At 45.5% G+C, this 26,976-nt stretch overlaps 1 long non-coding RNA gene across 1 annotated transcript in view; it reads left to right on the forward strand.

The window, feature by feature from the left end:
- Positions 1 to 14,296, forward strand: part of LOC147661085 (uncharacterized) — a 55,488-nt gene extending 41,192 nt beyond the window's left edge. Inside the window, exon 3 of the long non-coding RNA XR_015306028.1 lies at positions 13,701 to 14,296. This is a non-coding gene — a long non-coding RNA (uncharacterized LOC147661085). The remainder of the gene's footprint in view (positions 1 to 13,700) is intronic.
- The last annotated feature ends 12,680 nt before the right edge of the window (positions 14,297 to 26,976 follow it).

Raw genomic sequence — 26,976 nt, forward strand, 5'->3', positions numbered from 1 at the left:
CACCAAGGACCCCAGCACCGCCAAAACTAACCTACACGAAGGAATGAAAGAAGTCGCCGAATGGATGAAACAAAGCCGTCTGAAACTGAACTCAGACAAAACAGAAGTCCTCATCTTAGGTAATTCCCCCTCTGCATGGGACGACTCCTGGTGGCCGGAAGCCCTCGGAAATGCACCCATCCCGACAGACCACGCACGGAACCTTGGCGTCATCCTGGATTCTTCACTCTCAATGAACAGACAAGTCAACGCCGTATCCTCTTCCTGCTTTAACATTCTTCGCATGCTCAGAAAAACATTTCGCTGGATCCCCACCGAAACAAGGAAAACAGTCACCCACGCTCTAGTCACGAGCCGACTGGACTACGGAAACACCCTCTACGCAGGTACCTCCGCTAAACTCCAGAAGAAACTACAACGAATCCAAAACGCCTCAGCCAGGCTCATATTAGACATCCCACGCAACGAACACATCTCTGGTCACCTTAAAGACCTCCACTGGCTACCCGTCAACAAGAGAATTACTTTCCGACTGCTTACCCACGCACACAAATCACTCTACGACATCGGACCAGACTGCCTCAACTCTCGACTGTCCTTCTACACCCCCTCCCGCCAACTTCGCTCTTCCAGCCAAGCCTTCGCCACTGTACCTCGCATCAACAAGACCACCATGGGAGGCAGATCCTTCTCATACCTGGCTGCCAAAACATGGAACTCACTCCCCGCTTACCTTCGCCTCACCCAGAATCACCTAGCGTTCAGAAAGCAGCTTAAAACGTGGATATTTGACAAATAATCCTCCTCCCCTTCCTAAGCGCCTTGAAACCCTCTGGGTATGTAGTGCGCTATATAAATTTTATGACTTGACTTGACTTGACTAGGTTTTGGGCAGTGCGGTGATAAGGCGTAGCAGGGGAGGTGGCAAAAAAGGGGCAGGAGGGTCCATGGGTGGTGGTGGGTGGGTTTGTTAATCAATGTCCACTTAGTGTTTTACAGGCTTAAGGCACAAATCCACTGACCCAGGTTGACGGGCAGGTGATTTCTACTGTTAAAGCAGACTACGGAGCGGGCACTGACTTTAATGCCAGGTAAGGATGTAAGGGTGACTTTGTCTGCCCCGGTTATGTTGTCAATTGGGGTGGAGGCTGGGAATGGAAAGGAGTAAACTACAGGTTTGCGGATGTACTGTTAAGTTAAGGACACTGTTGGGCACGGAGGAAAACTGGTCCGCTACAAAAGGGTACACAAAGTGTCTGCCCAAAGGGACGGAGCATCTTGTACACAAACCGGTAAGTAAGCATGAGAACAACAAGGGGACATGGCTTAGAACATGAGAACTGATGCTGTGGAACAGATTGTGATGAGAGGTAGAAATGTACGGTCAAAATAGGGGATTTCAAAGAAAGACAGGAGTTGAAAAAACCTGTCATACATGTGACAAAGCCATTGGGTGCACACCACAGAACAAAAATGGCAGGAATTATATGTCGGAATGTTTTCACTGTTGCATAGTGAGCTGGAAGCTAAAGAGGGGTCTAAGGAGGAAGAATACGACCTGTTCAAACGACCTAGGGTTTCCATAACAATATAAAACTGAACAGCCGCATTTTCGCTTTTCGATAGTGTATATTTCGAAAGGATCCAGAGCAGAGTGGCCCTGTTTAAATAGTTGGATGTTGTAGGAAGCTGGCTCTGTATATGGTATACCACTTGGAGTTTATACCATGCACAGAGTCCAGAGATTCCCCCCAGAAGTGTTCAGGGCTCAATGCAAACCCAAAGTGCTCTATTTACTCCACTATTGGAGCTTTCATAGTTTCACATGCCTGAATCATTCTCCGTCGTCGAGACGGTAGTCTCCGTTACATAAAAAAACAATGCCCAGTAGTATAGCAAACTGAAAAGAGGCCTAGGCCCATTTCCCTTTTGCAACCCATAACCTTCGTTATGTAAAATAGACCGAACTTGTCCCTGAACCAATAAGAAACTCCTCACCCTCTAGAACACATTTTTGAGAGAACCTTTTGCCCCTCAGATTTTCTAACGCACGTTTTGCTAGGGCGTCTCCCTTGAGCTCTGTTCAAACTCTTCAATTTCTACTCAATCTAGATTGGATTTGAGTTTTCTTCTTCAGATTTAATTACTACCTATTATTTCTCCAACTGTTGCAATGAGAAAAAAAGGTTTATTTAGAGCCTGTGCCACCTGTTCAAAGAAAAGGCACTATGCAGACGACCCTTAAAGGATTGCATCTAATGCCTGTATCCAGATCATCAAGCAAAGGATTGTAAGGTATGTCGTACCTTTTTAAATAAAAGTTTGAGGGCTCGTGAAGGAAGGCTATTATTTTGTCTTCAAAAGCTTAAAGCCAGGAAGGAAGTCCTGTCTAGGGTCTTCTGGCTGCAGTCCCTCTAAACCTCCCCCAAGCAAAGAAAAGGAGAGCATGGGTCATGCTTCAGGGTTAAAACATACCAAGAACTGAGGACTTCAGGGCTAGGCTCTGGCCTTGACTTTCCATGCCCTACTGTGAGCAAGGGCCTGGCCAAAAACCTAGGGGTTTGGTTTGATGAAGACTCGAACTTTTCTTCTCAGATAAAAAAAGAAAAATCCTCGGTTCATCCGCCACAGGCTTTGTGGCAACTCATTTGTTCGCAAAGCTGTCCTGGCTTGGAACCTACTACCGATGGCTCTAAGGAGTATCCATGACCCATTGCTTTTTTAAAAAAAACTAAAAACGCTGCGGTTTTAGATTGACATCGGAGTATGGATAATTTTGTATTCTTTCTGGAGTTAGTGCCGGGACACTTTCAGTAGCTGAGCGCTGTATAAATTTAATATAACTTAACATAACAAGAGGAAAAGCTCACAGTCCACAATCACCCACTGAAGTCAAACATTCAGTCAAGAAGCCGGCCTCCACACCTTCTGAGGGGACATTGGAGAAATCTACACTGTCGACGCGAGCGTCGACGAAGATGGCGGCGTCTATGTAATCGGAGGTAAAACGTACATCTAAGACTTTATCACCGTCGGCGGCAGTGTCGATGCCGAGATCTGTGGTGACGACTGCATCGACTACAATGACTACAGGTAACAATTGCAATGACGACAGTAACGGCATAGTCGATGGTAGCGTTGACAACGATAATAATGTCGGTGGTTGCGATGCAGAATTTGTCGATGAGAGGGGAAAAAAAAAGAAAATGGGTTCTTGCCAGGAAGAACCCATCACCAAGTAAGGTGACCCCTTTGGTAACATCTCACCTGTTGGAGGAGTCGGAAGAAGTGGAGGAGGATGGCGGTCCTTTTGGCTATGCTAGTAGCCCGTCTCAGTTGCAAATAAAGTACCAAGAGGGTGACTCAGAGTACGAATATGAGGGGTTTTAATGTCGTCCCCAGCAATAATACCGCCATGAGGAGATGGTGAGTGTTCCATCTCCATTGCTAAAGGATTTGCAGTTCATGCTGGAGGATTATAAGAGACATCCTGTTCCTCATACCTCTAAAGAATTGCAGGTGACTACGCCTCAACCACGCTCTATACCAGGTATGCCAGTGCGTAGGCGATAAATTTTACCAGAGCCCTTGCCTAGATCTCCACCAGCAAGATCTCATCTAGAGCCAGTGACCACGGATGATGAGGAGAGTACATCAGTGGTTTTCATAATTTAATGGAGAGAGCCACAAACAGATTCACACTCACCATGTCCACAGACAAAGCAGAATGTTTCTTTTACGACTTCAAGGAACATTATCGTAGTACATTTCGGTCCCTACTGATTGTCGATCATCTATGGAAAGAGGGCCTAAAACTCCTGGAGACACCCGCAATGGTGACTCAAGTACTTGCCAGACTGGACAAAAAATATAAGGCACCTTCAGATGCTCCAGCTTGGCTTCTAGGCCACCCCAAGCTGGACTCCGTCATAACCCAGGCGGCTCAGCAGAAGACCAGGAATCCGTCCGCTCCTATTACGATACCTCCGGACAGAGAGCGTAGGAGATTGGACAATGCGGGGAATAGGTTTTCCTCTGTCTGCCCTGTTAGTTAAAGCTTTGAATGCCCTGGCCATTCTAGGCAGGTACAATAGGCAGATGTGGTGTGACCTCTCGCCTCCTGCATTCCAGAGGCTGACAGATCAAGATTCTGCAAGAGGGACAAAGGACTTCGGCTGAAGTCCTAGATTGTGCTATGGACATAGACATCGCAACCACAGCCTTCAGATCGTTGGGAGGAGCGGCGGTCCTGTGCAGACAAGGATGGCTGAGAGCAACAGGGTTCAGGCTGGAAGTCCAAAATAAGATCTCGGACCTTCCTTTCAATGGAGAGGATTTATTCGGAAATCACATAGACTAGGTACTGCAAGGTATCAAAAAAGATACTGATACAGCGGAATCATTAGGAACACTACAATATAGGAAAGTTCCTTCCAAGGCTCTAAAGGTAGAGGCCAATCCTCTTTCAGAGGAGGATACCAGCAGGGAAGATATTCATCTTACTCTACATCATCACAGCCTTACTGTAAGTAGTATACGCACCGTCAGTCAGGAGGCTACACAAAATCTACACCTAGAGGGTAGGGGAGGTAGTCAGGGGAAAGACAACAACCAACGACAATGACCGCCTTCAGGATCCGGCTACACCTATCCCTCTTACGTCACATGTTCCCTTGGGTTGAAAGATTGCTTATCTCCAAAATTGGCAGCAAATAACTACGGACCAGTGGGTTCAACATAATTCAATTTGGATACACTCTAGAACTTCCACAAACGCCCCCTTGTACACCACCGATACATCAAGAGGTCAGGCACTTACTTCAGATGCGTCGGGAGATTCGGACAATGCCCTGAAAGGGAGCAATAGAACTGGTGCCGAACTTCCAGAGGGGAAGGGGTTTACTCATGATTTTTCCTAGTCGAGAAAAACACTCTCCAATGGCGTCCTATTCGAGACCTCCGATCCCTAAACACCTATCTCAAAAAGCAATCTTTCACAATGGTTTCTCTTCAGGACATCTTTCTGCTTTTAGACCCAGGAGATCATATAACCACAGACCTACAGGATGCGTACTTTCACATCCCCCATCCATCCTTCCCACAGGCAGTACCTTTGGTTCATGGTTGCCGGAGAACATTACCAATTCAAGGTACTGCAGTTCGGCCTGAAATCAGCCCCAAGAATATTCATGAAATGCCTGGCTCCAATGGCGGTTGTTCTAAGGAAACAAACACTAAGGGGCAGATTTATGAGGCTGTTGCGCCGCAATTGCGTCACTTTTTTTGACGCAACTGTGGCGCAAACAATGCGCCTTATTTTCAACGTGACGCATCTAGGAGATGCGTCACGTTGTAAAGCACTGCGCCATAAGGAGGCGTTCCTGCGCAGGGAGGGGCGTTCCTGCGCAGGGAGGGGCGTTCCTGTGTAGGAACGCCTCCTGAAAGTGGCTGAGTGAAATCTATGAGATTTCACTCAGTCACTTTCAGGGCAATGCTGTGTCAAAACCCTGCGCCTGCTTGAAGCAGGCGTAGGTCTTAACGCAGCATTGTGTAGACGGGGCACCCCCGAGCCTTGCTGGAGCTGTGTCGCGCTTGCGATGCAACTCCAGCAATGCGCCACATTTCTGGCACAGATGCGTCACGTATCTGTGCCGTTTTTGCACCATGGTGTGCCGCATTATAAATGCGGCGCACCATGGGTGGCGGAGCTGGCGCACGTTAACTGGCGCATCCCTGGGGATGCGCCAGTTAACGTAAATCTGCCCCAACGTATTTCCTTACCTCGCTGACTTGTTGGTTAAGGCACCATCAGCAGCATCCACCCGATCACCAACAGCGGCTTGCATGGATTTGTTTGCCAGGTTAGGTCTGACTTTAAACTAGGAAAAATCATCCCTGCAACCGACAAACATCACCTTCTTGGGAGTGATACTGGACACAAGGCATTTCCCCTCCAAAGAAAGGCAATTGAGAATTGCATCTCTTTTCAAAGACTTCACAAATAGAAAGTGCCTTTCAGTGTACAAGTCATTGCTGGGAACGATGTCATCTTGCATTCCCCTCGTACCTTGCTGCAGGTTAAGGATGCGTCCGTTGCGAGAGCAGCTATATATACAATGGCTTCAAGCATAGGGATCCTTCGAAGACCTAGTCAAGGTAACGCCGAACATTGTTCAAGCGGTGAAATGGTGGCCCCAAGAGCGGAACATCTCGCGGGGCCTTTCATTCCTCACAGAGCCAGCCCCACTGATAATTACTACACATGCGTCCCTAGAAGGATGGGGAGCCTTCCTTCAGGACCTTAAAGTCAGCAGCCGCTGGAAGTTGCACGAGCAGAAGATGCATATCAACTTATTGGAACTCAGAGCCGTCCGCTTGGAATTGCTGGCGTTCCTACCAAAAATAAGATCAACTGTGTTAGTAAGAACGGACGACACAACAGCTATGCATTACTTTAACAAACAAGGAGGAACAAGATCACTCTCCCTGTCGCAAAAGGCCCATAGAGTATGAGAATGGGCACTGCAACACTAGATATCCAGAACAGCGGAACATCTCCCAGGAGACCAGAACGTCCAAGCAGATACACTCGGCAGGCTCAAATCTACCTGCCACGAATGTGAGATCACCAAGGGGTTCTAGACAACATCTTCCAAAGATGGGGGGGGGGGGGAACCAACAGTAGACCTCTTCGCAACAGCAGAGAACGGGAAATGCTGGTTCTTCGCAAGCTGGCTTCCCCAACGGGGATCCTGCGGGAATGCGTTTCTGATGGCATGGTAAGGCGTCTTTGCTTACGCCTTTCTTACAATTCCCCTCCTGCCACGAGTTCTTATGAAGATCAAGAAGGAGCCGTGCCGGGTGATCCTGATAGCCCCATGGTGGCCCAGGCAGCACTGGTTCACAGAGCTTCCTCTACTGTCGGAGGTCCATCCGATTCGCTTTTGACCAATACAGGGGCTTCTGACTTTGTCCCAGGGACAAGTGCTACATCCAGATCCGAAATTATTGCACTTAGCGGCCTGGCTCCTGAGCACTGTAAGTTTCCCCATCTAAAGATCTCAGAGGAATGCAAAGACATCCTATCAAAAGCCAGAGCGGAGAGTACGAACAAGACTCACAGAATGAAATGGGAAAGATTCTGTCTGTGGTGCCAAAGATGTAACATTCATTCTCTGAATTCGGCAGCGCATGAGATTATTACATACATTTTACTTTTGGCTCATGCATCGATAAAGGTACATTTAACTACAATATCACTCTACAGGAGGACTTCCTCAGGACCAACTATATGGTCTGGAAGAGTCATCCAACAATTCATGAAAGGATTATTCCGGGTTTTTCCTCCAGTAAAGCCTCCACCACCTCTATGGCAGTTGAACATTATTCTTTCTCAAGTAATGAAACAGCCCTTCAAGCCAATACACAGGGCAGATCTTAAATTTCTATCATGGAAAGTTCTGCTTCTCATAGGGCTCACTATAGCCAGGAGAGTGGGGGAATTACAGGCTCTCACGATTCAAGACCCTTTCTTACAATTTCAAGAGAATAGAATGATACTCGGGACTAATCCAAAATGTATTCCAAAAGTTCCAATTGACTCATTTAAATGAGCCGGTAATGCTCAAACTGTTCTTTCCTCAACCAACAACCGCAGCGGGAAGAGCTCTCCACTTGCTGGATGTCCAACGCTGTCTCAAATTCTATTTACAAAAGACAAAACCCTTCCGCAAATCTTCACAACTGTTTGTTGCCTTCAGCACACCCAGGAAGGGCTTCCCTTATCAAAAAGAGGAATCGTCAGATGGATTTCCAGTGCGATAGAGTATTGTCAACCGACCATTCGACAAGAGCAGTGTCCACCTCCACTGCTTTGTTTGCGGGAGTTACCTGGATTGTCTACACCCTCCATTATGCCACCTACTGTGGGAGGAGGCATAGTCGTAGCCTGGAGGAACCCCCCCCCCCCCCCCCCCCCCCCCACCCCACCCCACCCTCTTCCATATGGCAGAGACTGAAAGATATGCTTCACCTCGCTTCCTTCACCTTAGGGGTGGAGTTGGCAGAGGTGGGGCACAACCTATTGTTCCTATTTTTTGCTGCAGGTTTTCCCGCCAAAAGTAGAGGTGTAAACAGGTTGCCATCAGAGGTTAGGGGGTGTCATTGCAATGGGGGAAGACCTTTGAAGCTTCCATCTCTCGCACTGTGCCCATCCTGGGGGAGTAGGTGTGAAACCTCTGCACAGGACGTGCTTTGTTTCTGGTCCCTGAGAGGGGGGCTCTCAATCCAGGGGTCCAGAAAGATTTCTGGTGATGGCAGTATGACTAAAGCTAATCTGCGACCACACCAGCTTTAGTGGAATTTCAGTGGGCACCTCTGAGGTGCCCTCTGAGTAGATGTTTTAATAAATGACACATTGGCCTCAGTGTGTGTTTATTAAGGAGTAATTTGGTACCAAACACTCCTGCGTTCAGAGAAGCCATTATGTCCTGGGGAACTGCAGTTGCATAGTTTCCAGCCCATGTACTCTCTTTGGCGTCCCTGGCACTTACACTATCTAAGAATAGACTTGTATATTATAGGGGATTATATGCTCATGCAAATATGTCCAAACCAATGAAATAATGCACCCTGCTTCAAGGCTTGCGAGAGCGGTGACTTACCTATACCTTGGACAGTGCTGGTTGGCATGGCACACAGGCAGTGTGCCATGTCGACTGTCATTTTTGTCTACTCTAGGCCATGAATGCTACAGTGGCAATCTGCATGGCCCAGATGAGGTCACTAGGGGACTTTCTTCAGTCCTAATGCCCTTTGTTCCCTTGTACCAGTTACTAGGGACTTGAAGGGCGCTAGAATGGCCAATTGTGGAAAAGTTTTATGGAAGAAGCACTGGCATAGGGGACCTGGTAGACCGGGACCCTGTGCATTATATTTGAAAACACACCATTTTCCATGCAAAACGTGGGAGGCAAACTTTGTCAAAAGATCCACTTTCTCACAGATGTCTTATGAAAGCACACCTCATATATGGGGATTACGCCTGGACACAGTATGACTAAGAATTCAGGGTGTTTATGGTCTTGGAACCCAAAATGGAGGGGCACTCAGATCTTTGGACACACACGATGGAGCTGATAAACTATTTGAAAATCATATTCTCAGCAAGTGGTTTGCACATAGTCCTTTGTCCCGAATCTATCATTACACACAATGATCCAGTGGATGACCTACCTACCTACCTCTGCAGGCCTGAAAGCAATCTCCTGAAGGAATCCAAGTATAACTTTTTACAAAAAAGTGTGCATATTTTAAATCTGAGAACAAGGGCACTTATAGAAGCTTCCGTAGTTGAAGAAATCATGGTCGGCTGTGCAAAGGTATCGGGATCTTGCTAAACAGGCACAAAAGGCAGAGGGATAACCACATTATGCTCTTGCCATAGTGATTATTGTAATGATATTTAGAAGCTATTATCATAAAGAGAAATATTTGATGTTCACAGTTCTGTTTTCATTATCATTTTTTTTTATTCATATTTGCTTAACAATTGCAGCACACTTGGGGACTTATTACGATGAGGCCTGGAAAGCCTCTGTCTGCAAGTCGGAGATTTTCTGACCCTGATAGCGATTTCAATTCCAGCCTCTAAATTACAATCAAGCCTGTCTGAATTGAAACTGGCCGGTCATTCCAGCTTGATTCAGGCAGGCTTAAGGAGGCCGGCCATTTGTCGACCTGCCCGTAATCCCCATGGACGGCGTCTCTCCCATAGGGATAACTATGCTCGGTTTCCGACCGAATTTCCACTCGGGGCTTTCTGTCATGGAAGCCTGTCAGAAAGTGAGTTTAGGGGCCCCTAGAAGAGCCCCCTTGCCTTCGCAGCCTACGGCTATGGTTAGAAGGGGCACCAATGGTGCCCCCATTAATCCCTGCAATGTGTTACCGGCATCTCGGGGTGCTTTCCACATGGTGGAGGGATTAACGGGGGTGCACCATAGGTGCAGGTTGTGGTGTTGGTAGGGGTAGAAGGTTGGAAGTATTTTTATTATAAGTATTTACAGAGTTTTAATTATTTAGAGTTATTTAAATGATTTATTTATGCACATTTTGTCAGTTATTTTTTTAAAATTATTTTTGCTGTTTTTTTGTGGGGCTAAAGCTTGCTAAGGAATTTAATTGTGATGTTAATTGTTATGAATTATTTAATTGATTATTTGTGATTGTGAAATTAGCAAATTTGTAAAGTCATCTATGTGATGCAGGTTGTGTTTTTAGGGGTAATGAGTGGGAAGTTCATTTAGTATAATTTATTTATTATGAGGTAATTGTTGTTCATTGTTTAATTTACATTTTATCGCTTAACTATTTTTGAATTGAATATTTAAAGTTTATAGATATATTTTAGGTGTTTACAGAGCTATTGGCTAGGTACTTATTTAAGTAATGTAAAAATAGCTCTTGTTAAAAAAATTATTTTTGTTATGTTTTTATTTATTTGAAATTAACGTGTTTGTGAAAATTTTGAAAATATAGCGTGGGATTCGAATTTTTGTTTTCGTAAATAATAAACATTTTAATGTCATTTTTTTAATGTCAATCATATATTTAAAATTTTTATTGGTTTAATGTAGTTCAAATATTTGTACTGGTACTCAACAACTCTAATGTTGCAGACTGGAGTGGGAATAGTAAATTCGACACCTCCCCTATGCAGCGGATGGGGTTGTATTCCCTACCGTGGTGGTGGTGCTTACCAGGCACCGCCATAGGGATTACAATGTGCCTCACTGTCCGCATTTTCATGGTGGGTAACCCGCCATGAAAAGGCAGGCAGAAAGCGACTTTAAGGGGCGGTAGGTCTGCCGTTGTGGAAGTCTCATCAAAATGCCTGTTGGCACCACTGACAGCCTTTTGGGAGGTCCTGTTGAAGGATAATGCCTGCCCACCATCCTAATCCGTCGCTATAATTTGTATTTTTGTTTTTTGGTCCCAGTGAATCAAACATCATGGGTTGTTTAGAACTTATTTTTCAAAAAAATATAATTGCAGGGAACTTACTAGAGAACCATGCAGCGAGTGAGCTGGTGTCTTGTAATCTCTTCCGTTGAAAGTGGATGAATCCGGAGGTGTGATATTAATTTGAGGGGTGTAAGTTGATGAAAAGCCAGGGTGTGTTCACGGAGTGCACCAAGGCCTCAATCCGATGTCTGGTGGGACCATCTCGGAATCGGGACCAGGTCGGGTTTCCATTGACTCCTATGGGAGCCTGTGTTCCACCTGACAACACAGGCTCCTTTGGGGAAAATGGAGGTGTGTGAATCTCTGCACTCTGTCGCTGGCACCCCATTGTGCCTGTGACACAGTGCAACATTTTACAGGGTGGTCCCTTAGATACCCTCTCTGCCCCCAACTGGAGGCCTCAGGATGAAGGGGGCCCTGCTAGTCGCACCATTCCCGCTTTGTGGTTTTGACAACTAGATGCTCTACTGCGAGATTAGATATGGTAAAAGGGGAGGAGGCAAGTAGCCCTGCTATACTACAACGCCCATCGCGGAAGGAGGACTTGTAGTGCCTAACTTCGAGCTATACTTTTTAGCTTTTGAACTCCAGTGGCTGGTGCAGTGGTTGACAGATAGTGGCCCAATAGGCACTGACCCAGGGATCCGTACGGATCTGATGCTGACAAATATGCTAGAACCTTGCCATCTCCTCTACAGGAGCGACCGAGGGGGCGAGCGAAGGGGGAACAAAAACAAGCGGCGAAGATTACGAAAGATATGACGGCTAAATAAAAACACTGAGTTCACCTTCATAAAAACGCTACTGCAAACAGACCATGATATACCACACGACAATGGCCAGGTAGGGAATGCTCAAACTGCCCATGTCACACATAAAACTTGGGGAAATTGCGACATCTACGACCAGATGTGTGTATGACCCACTGGTGGTCTAGCGCCCACCCGGCCCAACGTATCTCATGCACACGCCCCACACCGCCTGCTTAACGTATTAGCAAATTCAAAACCCTTAGCTCCACTGCTGTTAGATAATTACATAGTATGATTCACCAGTTGTATTGCTTTCTTTTATTAAATGCCGGATATTTACAGACTGACAAATAATATTTGACTGTATACATTTACCAAAATAACCTTTTCCTAAAACTTATAGGTGAAGTAAGACTTGAACGTATGAGACTGATTTTGTGTAAGTACTTTTATGGATAACCTACTCTATGGCTTCTACGAATTGTAACTAAAGTTAGTACAGGACAATTTTATATATGCCAAAGAAGTGCTGTATTGTGATATATCACTAATTGCTGAACTATATTAATATGGATGTATATTAAAATAAATGGCAATAAAAATGTTGAAAAAAAGGTATCCATGCAATACATATCTGGGCTTTGCGGGGACAGGGACAGGGGCGTAGAAGGGAGGAAAAGCGTACTTGATGAGAAACTCAGTCGGGCATAAGTTCCCGCTAGAGTGTCTCTTTAGTTCGAGTGGGACGTGCTGGTTAAGTAACCTGGAAGTGGTTTGTATTGACAGTCTAGTCTAGAAACCCTGGAAAGCAGCCGGTGACTAGAATGCTAACTACTATCCCGTACACAAACGCATTTAGGCATGTAATTCAGTACGCAGTACCAGCAGCCGCTATAGAGAGCCGTTCTGTACAGTGGACTGGAATGCTGACTGCTGTGCACATGGTTGAGTTTAGCAAGTAATTTAATGCGTACATTCAGAGACCTAGTAACCTTATAGCAGGACAATACATGCTGCATCTCGAAGGGGCCCTCCTCAGGACCCATGCCCTACATACCAAAAGGTACCCCTTACTAGGGACTTACAGCAGTGCAAAGGGCCTTGCCAATTGTGGAATAATTAGGCATATACATGATTTTTGTGAAATAATACTGGCACTGGCAACCTGGTTAGCAGGAACCCAGTGCTCTTCAAAGTTGCATCAGCTATCAGGCAAATCATGGGGCTAACTATGTACAATAGGGGCACTTTCATACAGGCATTTTATAAAAACCTCCTAAACATGACTAAGGGCCTGATTACGGCTTTAGCGCTGCAACAGCACAATGCAGCCTTGGCTGTGCAAGCACCGCCAACTGCATTACAAGTTGGAAATGTGCAGCTTGTAATATGGTTGGCAGTTCTTTGGCCATTCCCATGGTGGTGCACTGCAGTGGGAACTGGCAAAAAGTTCCAGCATGGCATGGACTGTGACTTCCATGCTGTGCTTTAACTGGGGGAAATATATTCATGGGGGGGGGGGGGGCATGTTGTGCCACCCTGAATGTATTCCCAGGGCATGGGGGCCCTGTAGTTCTTGCTGCGCCAGCTTATTCATGGTGGGGCTCTGCCATGAAATTGCTGGTGGTGGAAGAACTCCAAGTATGCTGCTCGGGACTTTTCCAGTCCCTGCTCAGTATATTGTGTTGTGGCGCTCCTACACCACTGACAGGGTACCACTGTTCCCTTGCGCAGCTGGTGTTCCACTGGCACAGATACAACTTTGTTCGTTGTAATCTGCAGTACATTGGAACTCCCTCACCCCTCCCGTCCCACCCCATACTCGTAATTATGCCCTTAAGTTAGCAAAGTTACAAGTTTTGGTCTGAATAATATGCAAACTGACTAACTTATTAATTTTTTGTTTGATGTTTCCTTTTCCAATAGGTACTATGTGTTTAATTCTTCAGATGGATACATTTACAATGCTGTCAAACAGAAGAGGCAACCTTACTAAAGCTGTAAGGGTTCCAATGTAATTTATAATAATCTATTGAGTATTAAATGCCGAGGTATAACCCCATTATGCTCTCAGAGTACCGAATACGAAAATTGTGATATGTAGGAGGTAGAATCTTAATGTGTTTACAATAATATAAATATCTGCATTGCTCATTGTTCTGGTTTCATAAGTAAAAGTTTTATTTCATATTTATCTACCAATTGTAGCCCCCTTTGTTTCCATAAGTGGAAAGTTTACAGTAAACATTTGAAAAGTGATTTGTGGTTTTCCGTTATACTGTCTTGGGTGTATCAATCTGTATATGCAACAACAAGGTCAGTTTCCCAGTCGTCAATGAGCGAGAGTCTGACTTTGCGTACCAACGGAAAAAAGGACCATTATCACCATTTAAACGCATGGGAAACTACTACCATTTAAAAAATATAAATATATATTATGTATTGTAATAAAGGCTTGTACAAATATCTATTTTCGCAAACTGCCAATTTATAAAGTAATTGCAAATAAAAAATTAAAGTGTTTTTTTTTGTTTCCTGTTACTGACTCTAAAATAAAGTGTATCGCTGTAATTATTATTTATTCATAATTATTGTGGTTTTAAAATTAAAATGTCTCTTAATCTCACTGTTTTCATTTTTCCCTCTAAAATACATTTCAGTTAGTAGGTAAAAATTAAGTATTAACTGGGTATTAATATAATACCCCGCCCATTACCCCTATATCCTGTCACTAAAGGTGAATCTAGAAGTGCTATTAAACATTATTGAAATTTAATGCTAAAATAAAATGTATTTAAAGACCAAGGGGTCTATGACAATCTCTATTGTAAACCCTCCGACCTTAGGTCACAGGCTTTACAACCGAGGTAGCCCAGCCCATTTCATTTCTGACCAGCTGATTACCATATAGCCGGTCAGAATTGAACTGGCCGGTCATTACAGCTGGATTGCTACTGGCTCCAGGAGCCCATAAGCCATTCAGAGACCGGCCTGTAGTCCCATAGGAAAGTGTTTCCACCTTTAGGATAAGGATGCTTGGTTTCCCACAGTCTTTCTGACATGGTAAGCCTGATCGAAAGCGAGTTTTTTTTAAACCTGTTTTTTTAAACATTTGAGAAAAAAAACACATTGTTCAATTTAAGTTGTTTGCAATGTCTAAATTAGAATATCAAAAATGTATTATTTATATCTATGTTCCATAAATAAAAGAAATTTTAAAAAATGGACACTAAGGCGTCCATTACTATGTCGGGTGGGTTGCCAACGCCATGGTGGCGGTGGCGATCCGCCCGACATAAATGCCCGCCTGCCACCCTTTCCCCCCGACACGTTACGATGGTGGGGGGGACTGCAGCGGAGGCAAACACCGCCCGCCACTTTTCTGCCCCAGTCTCCTTGCATCTGGGGCGGAAAAGGGTTCATATGGTGCCATATTTGGATTTGTGTGAATAGGTGCCTTTCCGCTGCGATGCTGCCCACGAAAGGCAGGTGGTCTTTGCTTTGGGGGAGCCCCTGCGGGCCCCCCTGGTGAAGGCCGAAGTGGGGGTGCACAGGGGGGTATCTAAGGTACTCCCCTTTTTTTGCATGTACAAAGCAGCAGGCACCGCGCGGTGCCTGCTGCTTTGTATATGCAAATGCGAGAAAGCATTTTTAGCATTGTGGCAGGCGGTGCAGAGTGCACCGCCTGCCACAATGCGAACAATGAAGGATGTGCCCGCCACTGTGTCGGGTATATCCTAATTCCCCCAACGGAACCCCTGCCCTTATGGCGGGCGGTCCAGCATACCGATAGGGCCTCATTAGGATGGCGGGCAGACTTTGTCCGCCTGCCACCCTAAGTATTTTGACATCTTTAAATCAAAATGTATTTACATTTTTTTTCTCGAAAGACCTATTAGCCAAAACAACAATGAGATCATTAAAATATCAGTCAGCAATATTGCGGCCCAACACATTTTTTTTTTGGGTGGGTATTTTACAAACTAGAGTTCGACAGTTGAATCTGCCTGAATACTATGCTTCCAAAAAATGTTCAGGAGGAATGCCATTCAGTATGATGGGAGCCTGTGTTTGCAACAACAACACAAATGCCTATAGTGGGTAAATCTCACTTTTGACAAAATGACAACATGTAGAGTGGATTTAACAGAGCCCATGAAGTGTCAAAAAACATTTTTAGGTGGTGGACATACCAAGTAAGTAAGGATGTCAGAATACAAAATCTGAATGGATGAGTTGTAAAATGTATCTGCAGATCTGTATGGATCGCATACGAAAAACTTGAGGCCCCATTATGATGTCGGGCGTATTGCCTCTGCCAAGCTGGCGGTAGCGGCCGCCGGTCTGGTGGAGGTAATCCTTTCAACAGCCATTCCCAAATCCACCCCGCCATATTAGTATGGGGGGGGACTGCGGTGAACAGAAAAACCGTCTGCCGCTTTTCTGCCCCGGTCGCCTTGCCATATTACAATGTGCAAAAATTGATGCCTTTTCGTGGCGGCGTTGCTGGCACGGAGAGGCATGTCGTGTTCACTCGGGGGGGGGGGGGGCCTGCAGGCCCCCAGAGTGAGGGAGGGATGGGGTGTGCACACGGGGTACCTGTGGTACCCCCCAGCATTTGCCTAAACAAAGCAACAGGCACCGCGCGGTGCATGCCACTTTGTTTATGCAAATGCGTGCACTCATTTTTAACATTGTGGCGGGCGGTGAAGTGAGCACCGCCCACCACAATGTTAAAAATGGGGGATGCTCCCGCCACTGTGGTGTCTCATCCTAATGCAGACTTCGGGACACCCACCCTTAAGGCGGGCTGTCCCGTCTTCCGTAAGGGTGTTGGGCAGGCAAAGCCCGCCCGGCATCCTAATGGGGACCAAAGAGTACACTTTGACCTTATGGAGCCATGGCACACATTTCCACATTGACTACATATGGGTGTCAGTGAGACAGCTTTGTAAGGTAGAGTTTACATAAGAAATGTTAAACCGCAAAATATCGTCATCTTGCAATATTAAGAAAGAATATGTTAAACTTAATAATGATATACTAGTGATATACATTAACGAATGTTTGAAGTCAAATTTTATGTTTTTACCAAAAGTATTCAAAAATTATGTAAAATGAAAATTCTCAACAGTAAAATTTAAATAAGTCAAGTGATAACACAATTGTAGTAACAGCCAATTGCAAAATGTTTTTTTTTAGATATCAAAAAATTATCATTTGTTCCAAAAATAAAACACACACAAATCCTTCTAAATATCTAGTAGCTTCGTGTGGCAAGTATCACCAGCACTTAAACTGCCGCCACCCCCACCCACCCCCCGGAGGGGCTCTGCATCCAGCGCCTGCTAAACTGCTGAGGAGGGCTTATGCTGCACGCCGCACGGGACTCCATTGCCCAGGAGCCCGTGCGTGATCCCACCTGTGTGGAGGCACGCCCACCGTCATATACATCAGTATCTGTTTTCCGCGGCACGAAGCCCGGACAAAGGGCGGGCTATCCGGGGACGACAGAGGACGGGCCGGGCCACACCTCGAATGCCCTCTACCTCAAGGTAACTGGGCAAGTCATAGGTACGCAAAAGGTATAGAGCGTACTGTAACCTATATCCGTCCAGGGGTGTGGGATTTATACTCCACTGTGACTGAGGATGGCTAAAAAGAAATCCATGGAAGGAGGGGAGGGGGGGGGGGGCTATTGAGGCAGCCAAACGTCAGAAACGGAGCTAAAAAAAGAAAGTAAAGGGAACACCTAAGCATGCTGGGATGAACTGCATTATGGACAATATTAACCTCTTCACTGCGGCGGCTATTCCGCCGCAGTGCTAAGGGGGCGGGGCGGCCGCGTGGCGATGGCATGCTGTTGACGGAACTGCTCCGTCACCAGCGTCGGTGGTGCTGTGCTGATGACTGAGCGGTTCCGTCATGGCTTGCCCCGCTCAATGGAACTCTCAGCGCAGGCGCGGAATTTGCGCCGCGCCGAGCTGGCCATGACGGAACCGCTCTGTCATCAGCACAGCGCCACCGCAGCTGATGACGGAGAGGTTCCGTCATCAGCAGGCAACGGGTTAACAATACTATTGATGATTGCCAGGAAATCCTATCTTCTGATTTAGGATTCCTAGAGGTCGTAGAGCCGGCTAAGGATTCAGGGTGTCCAAAGCCTAATCCATCAGAGGTTGAAGGCCCTACTATTACTATCCCTGAAATGTTCAGAGCCAGTGCTAAATCGAGTATGACTGCTCTGAAACAACAAGGGTAAAAAGGTTACACAAAGGGAAAGGGTAAAGGTTCTCCCTACTGGTGAAAGTGAGGGAAATTTCCAGGTTTTACCTGTGATCGATATTATTCCAACTCAATGCTCAAACAGGTTCACGGTACTGGCAGAGATTCAACAGGAGATAGAAAAAGATACCTCTAGTAGTGGAAAGAACACCTCCCCTATAGTAGTCATAAATGATGCTTGTGGCCACATAACCCCAAGAGACAGCCTAGGAACTATTAGTGATTTAGTTAATCTAGTCTCACTATTTAGGGACGAGATTGAGGGCATGAAAAAATTAATAATTGATTTAGCTGTAACTACAAAAAACAATCTAGGTGACCCTAGGTTTCAACCAGGGGTTTCTCATAAGACAGCTACTGCCTATCCAAGTAAACTTTCTCAAGGTTCCCTCCCATTAGTAGGGAAAAGCGTTCCCACAAGTAGCAAAATGCATAGGGCTGATTATGCAGAGGGGGAAGTGACAAGTATATGTAATACACCTATTCCTACCAACAATAGGGCAGACCACTCCACCATCCAAACCAAGGCAGTAAATAAGCCTAGCATCCAGAGGACACAGAGGGGCTCCGATTGGGGGGGGGGGGGGGCGGGGGCAAGGATCGACAGGGCCTATACTATCAAAGGAGCCAAGAATGATGGCAGGGGCACAGCATCATGGTTTCCCAATAAATTGAAACAAAGGGCCGCCAAATTACTGCTCAGAGCCCACTAGGGTCCAAACACATGTAAAGGGTAATTATGCCACAAATACAATATTCATGACAAATGTGCCCAAGTGCAAAGAGAGACCTAATTGCCCAAGGGAAGGGCTAGACTCCCTGACTAACAAGGCCATTCACTGGCTGCGGAATGTCAGAGGGTGTCGATCGGTTATTAGGGACGACATAGTCAAAGCTAGGAGATTCAGCCATCCTGGGGCCACTCATGATGTTGTTGAACTAACTTTGTCTTCCGATAACCTAGCTGAGAATCTGTTCATGCTAGAATTCAGATCAAGCCCCCCCCTATACATTCGAGTATACAGCTGAGAAAGATGCTCCCTTTTCCATTCTCGCCTCCCTTAGTCAAGGATAATAGGCATGGGTCTAATAGATCTAGGCTCAATTCCATTGATTGACTACCCAAAAGGGGGACGGACGAAATGACCAAAGATCCCAGGTTTTGGCAGCCCTAGACCATCTGATTGGCGCTCAACCAAGTGAGAGCAACATACTAATTGCAGGGGGCTTGAATATGACCTTTGAACCCCTCTCAGTAGGTGACAGGTACTCTGGGGAAGATGTGGATTCCGAGTGGGGGATCCCCAAACTGGACTTAAAACCAGTAGGCAGATGGACATAAAGCATAATCCAGATGAACGCTATATGTAGCGAAAGGGGGTTCAGAGCCCCCCTTTCGCTACATATGTTCGCTGAAAGCGGAACATTTTATCGTGGCTGGTGATCTCAACTTTCGTTTGGATGATTCATCCGACCCGGCTGCCTCCAAACTCTCTGAGGCGCTAACCCCTCTGGGACTTGTCCCCTACCTTCAGGAGCCCACGCATGAGAAGGGGCACACCCTTGACCAAGTGTTCTCGTCTGTCCCTCTTGAGGGTATAGAGGTTGCTCCTGTCCTTTGGTCAGACCACTTCCTTGCCAAATTTGTCATCAAGGGCATAGGTAAGTCAGTGCCTACCCTTGCACACCAACAGGGTCGTGTCCATAGGGCATTCCACCGAGTAACCCCAGAGATGCTGGCTCAAGCAGCTGTGGCCCATCCTTGCCTCCTATCAGGCGACCTAGACAGGGACTTGCAGACCATGCAGGATTGGTTTTTGGACAGGCTAAACGATCTCGCCCCGGAAGTAACATCTCGCCCGACACCGAAACGGGTCTCCGCGCCCTGGTTTACCGCTGCACTGTCGGCTACGCGGCAGCAGTGCAAGGTAGCCGAAAGAGCTTGGCGGGCACAATATGACACTGTTGCCAAGCTGACCTATAAAACGGTGGTCAAGGCTTATCACCGGGACATTCGCCTGGAAAAAAAAGCGTATCTTGCCAGGAGAATTGATGCTGCTTCCAACTCCTGCAAGGAGATATTCTCCATCGTGAGAGAATTCACCTCACCTTGGTCGAACATCTCGGACCAAAAACCATCTGGGACCTGGGCGGCGGATCTTGCTGACTTTTTTACGAGCAAGATCCAACGCATCCAGGAGTCATTCCTGGTACCAATGTCTGTGGGCCAAACTGAATGTGATATCACCATATTGCCACAGACCGGGCCAAGGGCGACGTTGAGTGTGTTTCCTCCGATCTCTGCTCCGGACTCCCTGGCTTTAATGGGCAATTTAAAATCGGGTTCTCCCCTTGACCCATGCCCGGCTAAATTTCTAGCGAAAGTCGCGGAGGTGATCAACCCGCTGGCTAATCCGCTTTTGAATCTTTCACTGAGGCTAGGTGTGGTCCCGCAAACCTGGAAGCAGGCGATGGTGATCCCTTTGCTTAAAAAATCTGGCCTAGACCCGAAGGCTCCAGTTAATTATAGGCCCATCTCTTTGCTGCCGGCCCTCACGAAGATTCTGGAAAAGCACGTTCAAGGCGTGCTCTCCAATTTCCTTGAATCTAATGAGATCTTGCACCCCACCCAATCGGGCTTTCGTCCCCATCTTAGCACTGAGACTGCGCTCCTGGAGGTTTCGGAAACCATTAAAGGGGTTCTGGACTCTGGGGGCAAAGTCATGCTGGTGATGCTAGACTTATCGGCGGCTTTCGACACCGTTCCCCATGATGGTCTCCTCGCAAGACTTCGCGAGATAGGCATACGGGGGACGGTGTTCGACTGGTTTTCTTCCTTTCTTGCCGGCCGCCGGCAAACGATCTGGGCCCCGCCTGATTCCGCCGTGATGCCGCCTCTGGGAGTCGGGGTCCCTCAGGGCTCTATCTTGAGCCCGACCCTCTTTAACATCATCATGACCCCGTTGGCGGCACTGGTGGAGTCACATGGTGCCCAGATCGTATCCTATGCGGATGACACCCAGCTCCTCTTCTCTTGTTCGAGAGGAGGCGACTTTGATGGGGAGAGTATTCGGGATTGCCTTGGGGCTGTTTTTCATTGGTTCCATCTTAACAGCCTCAAGTGCAATTCCGACAAGTCCGAAGTACTTTTCTTTGGGTGCGACACCGAGCCTGACTGGCAGACTTGGTGGCCACAGGATATGTTCCCTCCATCCTGCTCCTCTCAGGTTGCAAAGAATCTGGGGGTGAAGCTGGATAACAGGTTAACCTTGAAATCGCAGATCCTGGGGGTGTCTGGCATGTGCTTTGGCATCCTTAGGATGCTGCGGAGGTTTCTTCCTTTGTTATCCGTGGAACATAGGACGCTGACAGTTCAGGCTCTGATTGGGTCCAGGTTGGATTATTCCAACATTCTCTACCTGGGCCTTCCCGAGTACCTGCTGCAGCGCCTTCAAGTGGTGCAGAACGCCGCGGCCAGGGCTATCTTCGGCCTTAGTAGGCGCTCCAGTGCCTCGGGCTTGCTGGTAACGTTACATTGGTTGCCCATTCGTAAGAGGATCGCCTTTAAGGCTCTGACCTTGGTCTATAAAGCTCTTCACAAGGGGGGAGCTAAGTACCTCCAAAAGAGAATGGTCTTTTATCATCCGACCAGGTCTCTGAGGTCGGAATCCCTGCACCTTGCTGTCGTCCCTCGGGTAAAGAAAGCGCGCCTTGGTGGGCGCTCTTTTGGAGTGCTGGCATCTCAGCTATGGAACTCTCTGCCGCTGGCCCTGCGGGGTGCCACTAGCTTATTGGCTTTTAGGAAAGGCCTTAAGACGTGGCTTTTTACTCAGTAGCCGTCCTTTTTGGTATCTCTGGCTCATTACTCTTTTAGTCTTTTATTTGGTGTTATGTTATTATGCTGCAGTTTTCTTGTCTTTTCCAATAAAAGCGCCGGGACACTCTTTCTGAGTAGCCGTGCGCTATAAAAATGATCCAATAACATAACATAACATAACAGAGCACTGAATGGAAGAACCGCGAGTGACGGCCAGGGTAAGAACACCTTCGACAACGGCCGCTCGCAAAGCAGGATTGATTATGTTATCTGCAACCTGGCAATTTGACACCTGATGAGCGACATGAAGGTGGTTAGTAGACAGGAGAGTGATCATAACCCCTTGTGTATTACCTCATATGGGGGTGGTACCTGGAGGGAGAAGTAATCGTCAAAGAGGTTCTAGCAGAGATCGTTCCAACGAATGACATGAGGCGGGTTAAGTGGCCCCAAATTATGACGAAGAGCGAGGTGCTAGAGAGCATTAGTGAAGACCTGGATAAAACTACTTCTGCTATGGAAACCATATTGAGGATAGGAACTGAGAGTGGAAATGAACTGGAAAAAAATATTGATCTGCACTGTGACTTTTTTAATCTAGAAAGAGAGATTTTTATAAGGTAGTCCCCCATTCTTAAGGCAAGAATAATCGCCCAAAAATAACGGGGTGGTATAACGAGGCTTGTAGGATGGCAAGATCTTCTCTGGGAACAGCAATTAAAAATAGAGACCCAATGGTCATTAGGGTAGCAAGACAGAAGTACAAGGCCAGCATACATATGGCCAAGAAGCAATAGGACGACCAGCGCTGGCAAGACCTCAAAGCTGCCAGCATTGCCAAGGACTCCAGATTATTTTGGAGTATCGTTAAATGGGGGAAAGGAGGTCTCCCCGAACCACCGACTAATCATGTTTCGCAGAGCAGTTGGTTAGAATACTTTGGAACCCAATATTCATGCCGCCCTGAGGATAAGACTAGGGAAATTGTAGACACTGCTATATTTTTAGTCCCTCCTTTCAATAACACAGATGTAGCAGTAGCTCTGGATTCAGTTCCAAGGGGGAAGGCTCCCGGACCTGATAGGGTTCCTGCTGATGTTTTTCTGTATGATAAAACGCGATGGGGCACGTACATATTGGAGCTGGCTAATGCGGTGGTGCTTGGGGCACCAGTACCAAAGTCTTGGCAAGGGGCTGTAATAATCCCTGTGTATAAGAAAGGAGACAAAACACTCCCTGTGAATTACAGGCCCATTAGCCTAATAGATACGGTACAAAAGGTGATGGGTATAATGACCCTAGCAAAAATTATGGTTTGGGCAGAAGAAAACAATGTTTTGTCATCCTACCAAGCAGGCTTTCGTAAGCTTACTAGCACCATATAACAAATATTCAGGTTCACGCTACTTCACTGGAAGACAGTGTAGCTAGGGAAGGGTAGCCTCTATGCTGCTTTTATCGACCTTCGAGCAGCCTTCAACATAGTTCCTCGGTCACAGCTGTGGAAAGTGTTAGCCGAGATGGGTATGCCGCAGGAAATTCTGTCATTAGCGATAAGACTGCATGAGTAAAACGATGCAAAAATTTAGTGGGGGAGGCATGGGCAAGTCACCGCTGAGTTTCCGTTACAGCGGGTGGTACGCCAAGGCTGTGCCATGGCCCCCACGCTCTTCTCATTATATAATAACGGTGTAGTGGAGCGTATGTTGTCTGGAGCCGTAGATGCTCCCACTTTGGATAGAGCGAAAACGCCATTTCGATTATTTGCAGATGACACGCTCATTATGTCCAAAACCCCTAATGGACTACAGCGTGCCCTGAGGATTTTTGAGGGCTTTTGTTTTGATCGTGGGCTAGAAGTCAACGTAACCAAAACAAAGCTTATGGTATTTAACCCACATGCCAGCTTCAAAGGGAATTTTTATATGGATGGCCAAAAGGTGGAAATGGTCTCAGAATTAGTCTACCTGGGTATCCAAATAGCAAAGGGCGTAAAGTGGGGGAAGCACACAGAAATGGCGGCCCTTAAACTCCGTCAAAATGCAGGTGCTATAAGTGCTGAGCATAAAAAATCTTTGACTAAACCGATCCTGCCAGCACTTCAAGTGTACGAGGCTAAAGCACTCAGCTCGGCACTTTACGGTGCCGAGCTTTGGGGTTATGACAATTTAGCCCCGTTAACACTTGCTGAAAACAAATTCCTGCGTAATCTTACTGGCCTCCCTAAAAGCACACCCATGAAGCCATTGCGCTATGAACTAGGTAGGAAAGCCATATCAGACCTGGCTAGACTACGACCCATTTTATATTGGCGTCGTATTTGGGTCACTCCTAAACTTGCTCATTATGCGCAGGGTTTTTTAGATGTAGTTAAAACTGATAAAATCCATATGATAGGCTGGCTAAAGGAATTGTGCAGAACACTGGAGAAAATGGACATGAAGGGACTGTGGGAGAACCCAGAGCTAGCCCAGTTCCCGTCAAAAGACATTCTAAAAGCAAAGTACTGGGAAATGGTAGCCCACCGGAATTGGAATGATGCAGACCCCTCCTCCGTGGAAGGCCGTTTCTTGGAAGTAAAAGTTTCCCCGTCCCTGGAGCCCTATTGGGACATAATAACTAAGCCTGAGGACAGGAAACTTTATTTCCAGCTTAGAGTGGGGTCACTCCCAATTAGATCGCTGACGGAAAGATGGGCAGAAGGTAATTCCAATGTTTGCTCAGCTTGTAATAGTAAAATCGAGTCTATTGCCCATCTTCTTTTTGTTTGTGGGGCCTATTCAATCCCTCGATGCGTTTGTCTAAGGGCGATGTGCAAACAGCTTGGTACGAGAGAGAGCAAGGTGGCTTTAAGAATAATCTGCACCAGCACTTTGCCTGTTATTTCTCTGGCGTTTGCCAAATTGTTGGGGTGGTCATGGTCCATCAGAAAGAAATTCTTATTGTAAATGTAGGTCTGCTGAGATCAAGGTGGGCATCTTACCCCCTAGCCAAGTGGAATGCTTTGACCACCTACTCTGGGTATTTACTGGTTTTATAATTATAACTCTGTATGTTTTTATTACTGATTTTAATATTTGTGAAGCCATGACGCTTTATTCTTTTAAAACTTTTTTGTGTAAATTACTTTTTCTTTTTTCTGTAAATCCATTTTATTATGGACCAAAATGGTTTTTAAATGTATTATGCTTTTATGAGTTTTTACCTCGAATAAAGCAAATTTGGCTTCATATAAATGTACCTATATATGTATATGAATATATATATAGAGATATACATGTATGTCTATATATATATATTTATATACATATATTTTGTTATTTAGTTAGAGAAAGCAAAGCAGAAATATAGTTATTAAGGTAAATACAATGGGGAAAATGTTATCCATTGACATGCTCCGAATGTCCCACATACATCTCCAATATTCTAAAAATTATAAAAATGAAAGATGTGTTTTTTGTTATTACATTTTTTTTATTAAATCCTACAAAACATGCTAAGAATTTTTTTTATAAAAAAAACATATTTAAAAACTTCCATATTTGCAAGTTGTCTGTAATAAGAAACATAATCATATACCTAAAAGGATTTCGATTATATAGTATAAACATTTTTAATTTTACATGGTATAATCAGGATAAATACAAAATTATTGAGAGCAAAATTTGAAAACTGAAACATGTAAATTGTAGGATAAACCATACAGACAATAGTACGTTAGTGGGAAAGTAGGATTGTGGATGGGTGAAATTGTTTTCCAATTCCAAGCAGCGTAAACATTATAAAAAGTGTTATTTGATGTAGAGGTAAAATGTAGTTTTGCAACAGTAATAAGTGCAAGACAGTGAAATAATTGTTTTGCATAAGTTTAACGTTTATTGCTTAATATTACATTAAGTGGAAGATTACAAACATTGGATTATAATTTAAAGAAAATAAAACACATAAAAAATTCTAAATATCACTAAAAATGTGTTTATAAATACATACATTGAGACTAAATAATTAAAGTATAATGTGAAGAAGAAATATTTAAAGTGATAATATCAGAAATAATAAAATTTAAAAACCAGCATTGACCTCATTTTTTTAACTTTGAATACAATGCGGCCAATAGAAATATCTATAGTACCGTGGGTGTATTTAGTACAGAGATGTGTCGAAGCAGTCAGACTGATCCACATCAGGCTGCATTTGGTGAGATGGGATAGGAAAAAGCATCAAACGATGGATTACGATGCAACGTTCAGCCATGCTTTTCATACAGCTTTTTCTACATTTATAAAGCTGGTAGTATTTTTGTTTGTTCTGGTCACGATCAGAGTTTCTAACAAACATATACATACTCAATGGTGGAATCCTCAATTGGTGTACCACATGCACATACTTGCATGCTGTGACTAGCATGGTGTAATAAACGAGCTCCCGATCGTCGCCAAAATATGTAATAAACGAAGATGAAGCAGTAGGTTCAGGTAAGGAAGTTTATTCTTTTCAATGATGACTCCACCCGTCATGGACGTCTGGTCTCCGTGAAGCCGGTGGTTACAATGGCAAACGGAAGGACTCAGCCGTCCATGCGCGAGGGAAGCAATTCGAAACACAACAGGGTATACACGGGCCGTGGCACGTGTATACATATTTTCAAAAGTAAACACACTAGACTCAGGCTTTGGCTCGTGAGGTGGACAGGAGTCGAACCCACGAGCCAAACCCATGTGAAAGCGGCAACGCGAGCGAAGCCCGCCATTACACATGGGCTGTAGGGATGTTTTAAAACAAACCTGTTCAGATTAAAGCTTGTGATGCGGACCTTTTCCAGCCTGCAACACAAGTGTTTATAAAATAGAGAGGTTTGCACATGACTCAAAGGCAGTCGGTTCACAAAATAGGTGGGTGGGAGTACTGACTAATTGTGAGTCGATCACATTCTTGCAGCAATGGCGTTAAAACAGTCTTCCAAATGCAATCATTATCCTAAATAATGTTATCCGTGCTAATGTTAGTTACATTCAAAAAACAAAACAAAAGGAAAAAAGTCTTTACCATAACATAAGAAAATTTGAAAAGTTAAAAAGACTGTTAATAAATGTATTATTA

Source organism: Lissotriton vulgaris, unplaced genomic scaffold (assembly GCF_964263255.1).
Source record: "Lissotriton vulgaris unplaced genomic scaffold, aLisVul1.2 SCAFFOLD_5927, whole genome shotgun sequence".
Classification (NCBI taxonomy): Eukaryota; Metazoa; Chordata; class Amphibia; order Caudata; family Salamandridae; genus Lissotriton; species Lissotriton vulgaris.